At 45.3% G+C, this 12,552-nt stretch overlaps 2 long non-coding RNA genes across 3 annotated transcripts; both read left to right on the forward strand.

Annotated features, from left to right (window-relative positions):
* Positions 1–5,070: 5,070 nt before the first annotated feature.
* LOC115249902 (uncharacterized) lies at positions 5,071–6,152 on the forward strand. Of its 2 annotated transcripts, XR_003888518.1 has the most exons (4): positions 5,081–5,123; positions 5,272–5,308; positions 5,659–5,905; positions 6,012–6,152. It is a non-coding gene; the product is annotated as an uncharacterized lncRNA (long non-coding RNA). The 2 variants fall into 2 exon arrangements; XR_003888517.1 differs by lacking the exon at positions 5,272–5,308 and having other exon boundaries at positions 5,071–5,123.
* Positions 6,153–8,311: 2,159 nt separating this feature from the next.
* LOC115249903 (uncharacterized) lies at positions 8,312–10,301 on the forward strand. Its single transcript, XR_003888519.1, has 4 exons — positions 8,312–8,395; positions 8,467–8,615; positions 9,161–9,477; positions 10,070–10,301. It is a non-coding gene; the product is annotated as an uncharacterized lncRNA (long non-coding RNA).
* Positions 10,302–12,552: the final 2,251 nt, after the last annotated feature.

Below are 12,552 nucleotides of genomic sequence, written 5' to 3' on the forward strand. Positions count from 1 at the left end.
GTCCCTAAAATGAGCCGACAGGCCAGCAGGTCAGCGGAGCGCTCTATTTTTAGGTCCCATCAAACGCGATGATACAAAAATAGTCCAGCGCAGACCCTCAGCAGATCTGTCAGTCACGCTTAGAGGAGCCGTGAACCTGAAGGTCACACACTTGGACTGATGAAAGGGCCGATGTTTGGTGATATTTAAAAAGGAGCAAGTAATGACCAAAATCTCGTTAGCTGTTGGCAGGCGGCACAGTGTGAGTTTGGCCTCGGATGGTCTTGTTAAAGGACTTCTTCAGCGGGCATGTGGAGTCCTCTGCTCCAAGCTAATAACCACTGCGATAACATCGTTCACCTTGTGAGGACAAAAGAGTTGAATTTGGTGTAAAGTGACTGTTTGCTGCTTCCATCATTGCTTCTCACAGTGGCTGCAAATAAAAATAACAAATCAAAGTTAAGAAGAGATGGCGGAGCCGAGATTTAAGGGCGCTTTCTCACTTTTTTTTGCAAAGAGGTCGAGCGCGTCAGCCTAACGTTCCATCTGCAGGTCTCGGAGGCCAGCGTGTTGACTGTCCTCGCAGTGGTCGGGGGCACCGGAACTCTAAATTAGTCAACAGTGCAGCTTTCATGTAGACAAGGGTTCATGTCAGATTGCAGGCAAGGTCAGGATGTGAGGGTCAGAGGTCAGGATGCAGCGCTGATCTTTGTCTTTAACAGCTTCCTGTCTGCTCTGCTGTGCAAACCTGAGTGGTAATCCCTTGTGATGCAGGTTCAAAGCAACCAGCCTCGGTTGGTGGCGCAGGTATGAGACCTGGCCACATCAGCATGAGATTAAAGCTCCAAGTGGGCATAATCAAATTGAGACAAAGCCTTTTGATTTTAGTCTGTTTTCAAGCGGCACATGGGTCTGTGGATGGCAGCGCCAGACAGTTGGTTTGCGGGTACTTTGATGGGACGTTCCTTTAATTTCATACAGATCTCAAAAGAATGAGGAATAGATTAATATGGCAACGATGATGCTTTTACCGACCACTTTGAAACCAAGCAAATATAAGGGCTTGTGGTGATCAGGCTGTTTGTGTGAGACCGAATCAAGTGTTTGTCTGGTACTTTGATAAAAAGCAGTGGAAGCGTTGAGGGTCTATGTTTATCTTGTGTGGAGACCGTCGGCCCTAACTGAGAGTAAAAAGATGCCTGGAAGAGCTACAGTGAGGTGCGTACATGTTCATATATCTGCAGCTTGGATCTGTGACGATAATTCATCAAGGACAAATTTGCAAAGGGCGACGGCGCCAAATGGGAACGAGCTCTCACCGCTGTTGACAGGTATAACGCGCCGCTCGCCCTCGCAATACTTTCCAGACATAAACCTTCTCCAAAAACAGCAAAGTTGTGAACGGCTCACAACGAGCTGCGATTTAAAGCGGAAAAAAAAAACTTTGAGAAAACAACAATAAATTCAAAAGAGCTTCAAAGGGGCCACTGGTGTTCTCACTCCTGTGCACGAAAAAAAGTGTACAAAACACTCAATCTCTCACCCTCCAGGAGAAACGGAGTCTTTGAATGTGATTTACTCTGAAGAGGCTTTGACAGTGTCCAGGAGACTGTTTTCTAAACAGTTGGTCTCTCTTTTATCCCTTTGCTCGCTCTCTACTTCATGGTTTCCAGCCAATGCTAATATGATTTGATGTGTTTTCCCTGTGTTGGCTTGGTCTCGGGGGGAGGGGAGGGGCGCTTATTTTGCATAACTTTTTGTCTTCTGTCATGTGTAACATCAGGATGTATCAGAGTGGAAGCTGGTCCCTCGGCATCCTCACTTCCTGATGATGCTGTGATGCTCTCTGCGGGTCTGAAGAGCTCCAGGATGCACACCAGTGGGAGTGTAATATCCTGCATACTGGTCCCATCAGGAGGAAAAGCTATTATATGTCTGAGCGCTCAAAGAGAAAGGGCCAGGTGTCCCCTAGGACCCCCACCATTCAACACTGATCCTTCTACTGCTGAGACAGCCAGTGGCCCTGGCACTGGAACCAGCTCATTCATCTGCGGAGCCATGTGGGATGAGGCCCAGCTGGCTACTGCCGGAGGGAGGACTCAACCACGGCGGAGTTGTGCTTGAGCCAATGCCGGTCCGATCAAATCTGAAGTCATGGGAAAGGTTTCAGTGCGGGTTATTATTCTGAAGGGGAGCCTGGTGTGATGGAATCAAGGACAGGGTGTAACATGTTGCACTTTTGAGGTTACAGCTCCTGGTATTTGTTGACAGGAGCACTATCTCCTTCCCTCATCTTCCCTTTGTTGAAGGAATATTGAGGAAGGACAGAAGCTCTGCAAGAGTTTAAAAACACAGCTATGGGTCCGGCTCCATTCCTCGCTGCATCTCAGATGCTGAGAGAGGAAGCAGAACTTGTTAGTCCACAGCTGAGTAAACTACTTAAGTCTGCGTTGCCCAGCTAAGGACTTGATTTTCGAAAGAGGAAAACCTCAAAATGTGGTCATCGTAGAGACAGACAAACAGAGCAATATTTAACTGCCAGACTTCCTTTTGTTTGAAGTCATGAGAAAGTGAGCCTCAGCCATGTCTTCCATTTCTGAGCTTTCACTGCAGAAAGTGGCGGCGATAAAATCGGCCGGACGGAGCTCGTATGAGGCGCTTCGAGACAACCAAGAACTTTCCAGTCGGCCTTGTCTTTCCTTGAAATCTCTCATTGTCCTCTCGTAGCAGCTGTGTTAAACCTGTACGCAATAAGATAAGCCATGGGTCGATTTCCTGTGCTGCCTATAAATACGGCCTAATCACTCAGACAGATGTTACATTTGCATCCCTGTGGTACGCCGGAGCACATATTGATGGTTCACAGACTGTTTACACAGTTTTCGCTCATCTGTGCTATGACCATTCCCAATTGGATCCATTTGCCAGCCAGAGCCTGTGGTTTACATTGCGGAGCCCCTGCGGCATGTGGAGCCCATGCTCTTTACCCTCTGCTTCGTTTGTGACTGCACACAAGCAAATAAATAACAAGCGAAGATGTATGTCCACAAGCAATCCATAGAGGATCGGGCCGAGAGGGCGCACGATCCAAACAGAGTCTGATTATTGTATATGTAGACTCATTTAAACAAGTGACACAGAAGTTCAAAGTTATGCTTTGATCTGGTAATTAGACTGGAAAACAGGGAAATTCAGGTCATCCTGACCACATTACCTGGATTTTCCACCTTGCTAGCGACGATTCAGACATGCAGATTAGAACCATCAAGGCCCGTGTTGGAATGCATTCTTATGTCATTGTTTTAAGCACAAACAAATGCAAAATAATTCCTGAAAATATTGCATCAAAGCATTTGGGGGTGGGGGGGCGCAGCTAAACAGCTGTGCTAAAACAGCGTTTTCATGTTAACTGTGCTGCCGACTCGATCGGGATTTCAACGTGGGATCTAGTTAAACTCCATCTTCTTCATTCTAAAGAAGCATCCCAAGCAGCCAGCTGAGAATTTAATAACCACCATGTAATTCACACAACGAAAACAGGATCTCTTTAAACTAGGATTAAGAGATCAAAGAGCTCGGTGGTCAGACGGATGCCAAAATATCCCATCATCAAAGGGACACTAAAGCATTCAGTCCTGTGATTTTACACTTTTGAAGTCTAAAAGTTATATTTCAAATTCCAGCGCTAATTTCTAAATATATTTCTAAAACAAACCTTCGGAATGGAAACACTGGTGGATGCAGTCATGGAAAATTTCATTTAGTTCCCTCGACTATTGCTGAACCGACACGTTCAGGTACCCACAGGTTGAAGGTAACCAAATTGTCACAATGAAACCCTGAGTGAAACCATAAATAACATTGTCACTCTTTTTTTAACCTGAAACCCTTTAATGCTGCTAAAAAGCATTTATACCTTCACCGTGGTGATGCCTTTAATTGCCGTTTAGCCGGATGAACAATAAAGCCCAGGCTGAGGGAATGTTGTCAGGTTTAATGAGAGCCTCTGTGAAAGAGGTCCGCTGTGTCGGCACCACCAAAGGCTGCTCCCTGAATTCACCTCCACTGGACCGAAGTGGTCCTGCGGGGATTTGACGGGCCACAGGAGCACACACCGTCTCACCCTCTGAGGCGGGGGTTGAGGGGGTTCTGTGGCATCGGTAGCTCTGGCTGCATGTGACAAGTTATCAAGCGGCAACAAGCTGAACGACAGACACTAAATGAATGCCTTTGAATGCATCTTTGACAAATGTGTTGTTTCTGATTATGTGACATATTTTGCCCATATCTTCTTGAGATTTTGGCGATTTGCAACCATCTGCAGCAAGAGTTCACAGGGACGACGGCTTGCAGCACAAAGAAACAAAAATCAATGACAACTGTGAAGCCCTGGCCCATGTTTAAGAGGGGTACATGGTTCACAGTTTCACATGGAGTCCTCCGCCTCCAAAGCCCACTCTGGTTACTTTGATTCTTTATTCATCCCCGACCCCCACTACACCATCCTCAAATCCAGCTGATGGAGGCTCCTTTGTCCACGAGCACCCAGGCAACAACATCAAAGGGTGTAACACTGGGTGTAAATGCGGAATGGCTAAAAACAAAACAAAACTGAGAAATAGAGAAGTCCCAGAGGGGACGGGAGACATTCACAGCAGCACCCTGAAGAGGGAGAAAAAGGAGAAGAGCTACAATGTGCCATGAAAGAAAGAAAAAAGGGAAGAAAGGGAGCATTCGCATAGCTTATCTTAGTATTTGCTTGTTAAGTACAAAAAAAGTGTGAGTTGGGTCACTTTTTGATTTAATTACGACAATAAACACATGAGAAGACAACAAGAGGCTTTTTCTGAGACCATAATGACATTTTCTTTGTGTTTGATCGTCAAAGCCCATTAGGGCCCAGTGAAAAGCCCTCCATTGATGTTCATGACCACTTCCTCATTCAGTGATAGCTGAATTGGAGGCTTGATGGATTGTTGTGTCTTGCTTTCGGACTCAATGCCTCGCTTTGATCTCACTTGATGCCCTTGAAGCTTAAAAAACGGTTGATATGTTAACAACCAGTCTGCTTATTCTAGTTCTATCCTCCACCTACTGCTCAGCCCATTAGAGCTCCAACAGCCAGGGGACAGTGGGAAGGATGGGTAAGAAGAGATAAAAAGCATTTAATCTCTGCCCCCTTAAGAAGTCGTGTGGCTGAATGCCTTCTGTTGCACCATCAGGCAGCACTGGTGTGTGTGTAAAAGGCCACATAAAATTCTATTAGGTTTAATTTCTGTAACCTGGTCTTAGGCATCCAGGTAATGGATCCAAGTGACAGGGGAAAAAGGTGAGAACCTGCATTTTTGGCCAAAATGGAGGAGTTAATGCAGGATCGACTTACATTTTCTCAATTGTCGTGCAACCAACTTAGTTGCCAACATTTTTGATTATTGGGACAAGAAATGACAGAACTATCCAATCAAGCTTTAAAAGTAGCCCCGCTAGTTGTGAGTGTGAGGGACACGCTGATTCCAGGGCTTTGGAAATTGTCTAAGAAGCAAAATGGAGGAAATACAGTTAAATCAGGCCTTTATCTCATAATTAAACATCTTCATCCTCAAAGAGCGAAGCATCTCTGTCGTAATGGTAGGCTTCCATCTGAGGTATCAGTGTAATACTCACTCTGTGTCCTATCAGATAGTGATGTGGACGGAGGAGGAAGAGAGACATTAGGACTACAAAGAACACATGTGTCCCATCCAGGATTAGAGGTTCACTCTTCCCTCAGTAGCCTAATTGCCAGATTGGCCGGATCAAAATCACTTCATTGAGATCAAGGCTGGTGTCTTCATCTTGTCTCACTCCGACCTTGCACAATAACTCAACAAAGGCTGTGACAATCAGCAGCGGGGGAGAGTCCAGGAGTGGTGGAGAGGAGATGAATGTAATTCATGTTTAGAGAGCATGTTGTGTGATTAAGGGCAGACCACATCAAACGCTGCGGCTTAAGAAAACCACCAGTTGAAAAACAAGATGTGTCTTCTGTGCAGAGCGCTGCAGACTGGATACGCCGTCATTCAGCAGGCAGACCAGCCTGAACCTCCGCCCGTTTTTTTTGGGACAAACAGGGGAATTAAGAGGCATCACCTAATTCAAAGCAGCAAAACACAACAGCATATAAAGACGGAAACATGGAGTGAATTAAAATAATTATGCTCCAATTTGGAAGTTTACTTTTGACTACGCTGGGTTATGAATGTGTGTGATGTGAGCCATGTGACAAAGACGTTTTCACGTCATTTGTTTGACTAAAGTTCCTCGCATTCGGTCGTTGCCTCTTACGAGGCCTGTTGGTGGTTAACGCCGAATGAAAAGGATGGATAACATCCCTTTTTTCCCCACAGAGAAAGCTTCCCTGGACAGAAAAACAGCAATATTGTGGCCACATGTGTGAGCTTGTTTACTTGCGCTTGCCTTTTGACTGAAAGAATCTCATGATTTAAACCACAACACAACCGACTAAATTATTAGCATGTTACACACATTTTTTTCTCCTTGATTGAAACAAGGGAAAGTGTGCCTGCGTCGCCCAACATCAATGGGCAGCAGGGCGGCATATTTACTCACACAGGCATGCAACCAATGTCTCTCCATCACTTACACATGCCACATAAAAATGGAATCATGGAAAGCCTTTTTTAAAAGGCTCTTGTACATGCATATCAGTGGGTCAGACTACATCTTGGGGTCACGAGGGTTCAAGGATAGGATTTAGATAATGATGAGGCTCAAAGAAAAAGTTTGACGGCAGTGATAGAGTGGCGGCAAATGGAGAGGAGGGTGGGCTGATGGGGACAGAACAAAGGATGAGGCTACCAAAGAGAAAAGTTGCAAAGGCTAGGCCTAATAATGACAGACCCCCCGATTACTTTGTTGCACAAATAAACAGCCCCTCTGCAGGCTCCCCCGAGTCCAGCTGCAGTGCAGAAGAAGAAGGCTTTCGTTTCAGCGGGGCCGAGGTTGTCCGAGGCAAGTGATGGAGTAGGGGGCTCCGTTTCCTCACATCTCAATGTCTCCATCAGCAAGTCAATGAACAGAAGAACGAGGGAGGGGTATCTAATTTAAGAAGCCTGTTGATTGCATGTCATTTCCTGCACTTAGAGCCTGTCCAGAAAGGCCATCAGCATGTGAATTAATAACTGTCAATCTGAGGGGGGCTTTTAAAGCTGAAAAAGAAGAGATTTGATTGGATTTTGATGTTGGGGACTGATAGATGTTGACACAAAGCGGCTGAGCAAGAGAAGGTTCAAACACTCTTGGGCCGCATCTGTAATCGTCTCTCCTTCGCCTCCGACTGTTAAAGAGCTCTGGCCCTCTCTTCTTTCTGTCCTGCAGCCATCAAGGCCCACATCAAGGCATGCCCTGCTAAATGTAACCCCCCCATTAGGGGCCATCATCAGATAAACGAGATAAAAAAGTCCAATTCCTGGCAGGACTGATCAAAGGATGCAATGTTATCCCCATGGCCAATTTTAAGTAGGAATAAAAATTGAACACAGATGAGGTCACATGGAAAAAAGGTGACTAATCCATAGCTGCTTTATGGGCATTAAAAGCAAGTCACAATTCTGAAAAAAGTTGTGCCCACAGATTTTTTTTATTGAACTCTGGCATGTCATTAAGGCCTATAAAGGTGTTAATGTAAAAAATCATGTCTGTACCTGGTGCACCTGGTGCAAGGAACTGACAGCATGTAGGTACCAAAAACGCCCCCACTAATGTCTTGTATGTGTTGTGAAAGACACCGTGGCCCATGATTCTATTTGTCAAAACTGTCTTTGTGGCGATTGTGTCAACGACAATAGAAAGAAACATGTATGGGAGCTCTTGTCAGTTTCCAAAGCTTTGGTCAGCTATTAGTCCACCGAGAGAAATATCACTTCGGCTGCAGGGAGAATTGGCTGAATGGGTCTGGATGCATCAGTAATGCAAGTGGTGGGACATCAAAGCAGCTTAGTGCAACCATAACAACCTCAAAGACAAATGTGCTTCCACGGAAGGAAAAACTCACTTGCAAAAATCCTGGATGATCACGTTCCTTTATAACATTTTGCAGTTGAAATACTGATAAATGTATCCTGAGCTGTATTACGTGTCAACTTTTGCAGTGTGATCATGTGACCACTTCTTTACCAGTGACAAGGTGGCTCAATGGCTCCTTCTCTAAAGAACCATATTGAATTGCAATCAAAAGATCATCCGAGGATAATGAACCAGGACCACCCACAGATCAGAGAGAGAGAAACATGAAACTGGCCACATGCTTGACTTTCAGCTCATACAGGAAAGAGCCATGGGTAATTTGTGCCCCACCTTTTTAGATGCCACCACATTTTCTTGCATGATTTTAGAGCGACTGGAAGTAAGAGGAAAGGTGACTTTAAGCAAATGGTTTTACTCCAACTCCCAACGAACCTGATAATGACCATTCCCTTCCAAATTTAGCTCTGAGCATCATATAAACAAAGCTAGCAGACTGTGGACAAGGGTGCAGGGGCTGAGATCCAGAAGCGCAGACGGTAGAGCACGAGACACAAGCCACGCCACACCGGGACGTTTACAGGCAGCACCACAGACTCACTCTGAGGCTTGTGGTTAGTGTCAGACTGACACAACCATCTTGAGATATACCAGGAAGGTGTCGACAGTTTGCCTGTTTGCAATGTTTTCCTAACTGACGCCTGCATTGAATCGGGCAACTTTGGCGACCCTTTGCAGAGCAATCGCCAAAACAAGTTTGCGCATGAAGAAAATCTGATTCGCTCTTGTCTGGGGTGGTGGGTGGAGATGCCTGCAGTAGATGATGGGCCCCGGATAGACGGACCCCACCCAATTTTTTTAATGTACGTTAATTAAAGGACCACAAGTCAACGAAGAAATTTCATAGGTTCAAAGGAACCTGGGTGTTTTCTGTTGTCATTTAAAATTAGTGATTTCTGTTATTAATTATACATCCTCTTTGTCTTTGAAGAGCGCTGCAGACTATCCTCCATCCGGATTTCATAATGTTTGGCACTCAAAAAAAAGAAAACGCCGAGAAAACAACAAACACGCTTCGGTTAATCGGCTCTGATGAATCAGAGCATCCTCTTATCCTTTGTTATTATATCATTCTTATTTTTCTGCCTTGGTTTTGTAGCAAAACACCCTGGTCTGACGTCAGCGCGTGACTGTCATTTGAAGCGTCGCCTTGGAAGCAGAGCAGCGGCTGTGGTTGAAGTCTGAGAGCTGCCCCGGAGCTGTACTTTGAGGAAGAAACCACGGAACCACAGATAATGCTTCACAGTCCACTCGTCTGAACTGCAATCATCAGATTTTTCACGTTGGAAGATTCTTGACAAAGCCCATCGTCCTGGTCTCTCCCTGAGCAGAAGAGTGCTTGCAGTGATTTTCAGAAATGATCGGAGAGGACAAGAAACTGAAAAAGACATATTGCATCGTGGCTGTGGAAATGAGGTACTTAATCGCACATGTTTGTGTGGAGGACAGTAAAACTGCGTTACTGTAAGAAGGAAATATTCATTTTTAAGGAGTCCAGCCAAAGAGTCCAACCAAGCGGAGCCTCTTCCTTGTCTATTATCCGCTATTGTGAAGACTCTCTGGGAGACAAGGGAAGGCATCTCTTTCATCCTTCACCACAGACAAACTTAGACATATAAAAACATCCATGGTAAAAAAAAGTGGTAATATTCCTTTTAATTCCAGACAAACCCTAGTTGAGGAGCTTAATTACAGAAAGGGGCAACCCAGCCCTTTTTTAAAATTGCACTTACAGTAAGACCTTTGAAGAAAACACATCCTTTATCCCTTTTTTCTTTTGTTCGGCGCTGCGTCTCTTGTAAACCAGACCGTTCACTTCCATGGTTTTAAGTGGCCTGTCCTCATTTTCCACCGGCATTTGCTCTTGAAAGGACTAGCTAGCTGTAGGGCTAGCTAGTGTTGGGCAAAAAAATGCTTTATTATTTCATTTTTATTTGTCAATATTTTCAAACCATGTAGCTATGTTGCTTTTTTATCTGTTGTGATGCGGGTCAATTCTACTTTACAGAAACCCAGAGTCTGACCATTGTGCAAGCAACAGCGGCGAGAGAAAACTCCCGTTTAATCTTCTGGAAGAAACCTTGAGCAGGGCCAGGCTCATATAGACAGACGTTCCGGAAGTGTAAAGGAGGAAGAGGCGGGTTATTGGCTGGTATATGGTGTAAAATGAAGCATAGCCAGCTCATTCCCAGCTCAGTTATTATTAAGAGAGAAGTCCTACCGCTTACTCCTGAATCTGACAGGTTGAATTACTTTGATGTAAAAGTACTGACAGCAGGAGGTAAGTTCCAGATGCAGGGTGGGAACAGTTTGGGCTGGAGACAAACCGGACATCAGCCACCTGGTCTGTCCAAAAATGGACCTGAGAAATAAAGTGATACATTTGCCTTTCTATATCTTCCATCACATGGATTTACTGATCACAGTAATCGACACACAGAACACAACCGTTGCCCAGCCCGGTGCAGCCCTGCCTCTAACAGCACTCAAGACACAGCTGATGTTGAAGATTTAACAATGTTGGTTGGGTGCACAAAAAAACAGCATTGGGCAATAACAATTTTATCACATTCTGCTGACTTGTACAGTATTAACAACCTACAAGAGTGCTGCGGCATCCTCACACGGCCACAGTCGGTGCCTAGCGTTGGCCAGGTGCGTCTTTACAACCTGTTCCATGCTTCCAACTGCCAACTGCAATAACACATTCATCAATCAGCTATTTATCCAGCGAGAAACATGTGGGAAACAATCCCACAACACTCAGGTAAGGCAACTTCAAAAGTGGACCGCGATGCCATGACATAATGCCCAGAAATGGAAACCAGATGTTTCCATTTTGTTTGACAAGAATGCTGTTAATTCCTTTCTGTTGAGCGTGAGTGTCTGACACAAGTTGAAAATTTCCTTTGCATTAGCTCATTAGTCCTTCCCACTAAAGGTAAAGCTTTGTGGAGGAGGCCTGGCAACAAACCTCTGCCTGATCCCTGTAAATCGCCGGAAAGTGGAAGAGGAGTGTCGGAGGCCTTGTTTCACTCTCATCTTCCTCTTGGGCAAGCAGAGGTGATGCTTTGCCAGGTCTGAGCTACGGTGTTAGGTTCGACAGTAAATCAGCTTGGTTTCCGATGATCAAACGCTCGTCGTTATTACCCACGCTTTCAAGTAATCTCGTAAAAAAAAAAGGCCGGGTGCTGTGATGGACCAAGCCTGCCTGCCAAGCCAGCCAGGCCTCCCATGCTGGCACGCCGGTGTGTGTGGCTCTGCGGGTGTGTTCCTGAAATCACAGTGTGCAGAAAAACACAACAAGCCCAGTAAACAGAAGAAAGAGGGTCCCTGTGAGAATGAAAGAATGTCCCCTCACCTCCTTCAACGCAAAAACAAACAAATTATATATTAATTTGATTTACAGATGATGCAGCGATAGAATTAATCAGTAATCTTCACGGTCGTGATTCGTAATTTACATGAAACTCTTTAGAATACCAACACCAGAGATGAATCATGTCGGAAAAACCGCAACGTCAAAGTCAATGGACTCGCCGTTTGATCTCCAACAGCCTGTTTACACTCTCATAGTCATAAACCGCCCCTCACATTAAAATCACTTCGCATACGTCTGTGTCATCAGCGGAACAGTCATCCCAACCGCCTGCCAATGCCATCACCTCCCGACATGATCCATCTTCTGTGGGATCTTGTGTAACTCTGTGCGAGAGGGTTGGCAGACGCCGCCGATGTTCAATTCCCAACCTCAAGGGAGGTTTTCAGGCTTGAAAAATGGGCAAGGCTGGGATAAAACTCTCATGGACACCCACTCCCGCAAGAAAAATAAATCAATAACCATGAAAAGGCGGCTGTTAGTGCCCTGGAGAGCTGCATGTTAGGAATGAACCGGGCTGCTGTGGAAAGATTTACAAAGATGATGCAGTTGCAAGTAGAAAAGCCAGTGGGTGAGCTGGTAGCCGGTGGCTCATTCACAGGAATGGAATCGGAAAAGGCCTGGCCGCATCAAAGCGCACTAGATGTATGGAGCTATTTTCCTATTTTTTTTTTTTTTTTTTTGAGAATCTCAGAAGCCCGGAGCACAGATCCTCAAACAGTCCAAACTCAAAAGGCGTCAATCTGTGTGCTTCCCGGAATTTTGTGTAACCTTCACCAATATTAGCTATGCGCAGCCTTGCAGGGTTGGAGATGCCGTGGGGGCAAGACGAAGGACTCTTAGGTTTTTCTCTGTAGATCTGATGGTAATCTTAGTAAGCTGGAGAAGAAGAAGAGGTTTCACCTACCGAACAAATATTCAATTATTCTTATAATAACGCTCAGCAGAGAAGGTTTTTGTTGCTGACTAACATACTCAGTCAGGATACCTGCTTGTTAGCATTAGCTATGTTTGTGCATCCGTTTTATTTTCTCAACTGTGGCATGTCTGCATATGTGCGTGCGTAGGAATCTTGAAAGAGACGGGGCCACTGGTGCCCGTGGCGTCTGGTA

This window comes from Takifugu rubripes, chromosome 5 (assembly GCF_901000725.2).
Source record: "Takifugu rubripes chromosome 5, fTakRub1.2, whole genome shotgun sequence".
NCBI lineage: Eukaryota > Metazoa > Chordata > Actinopteri > Tetraodontiformes > Tetraodontidae > Takifugu > Takifugu rubripes.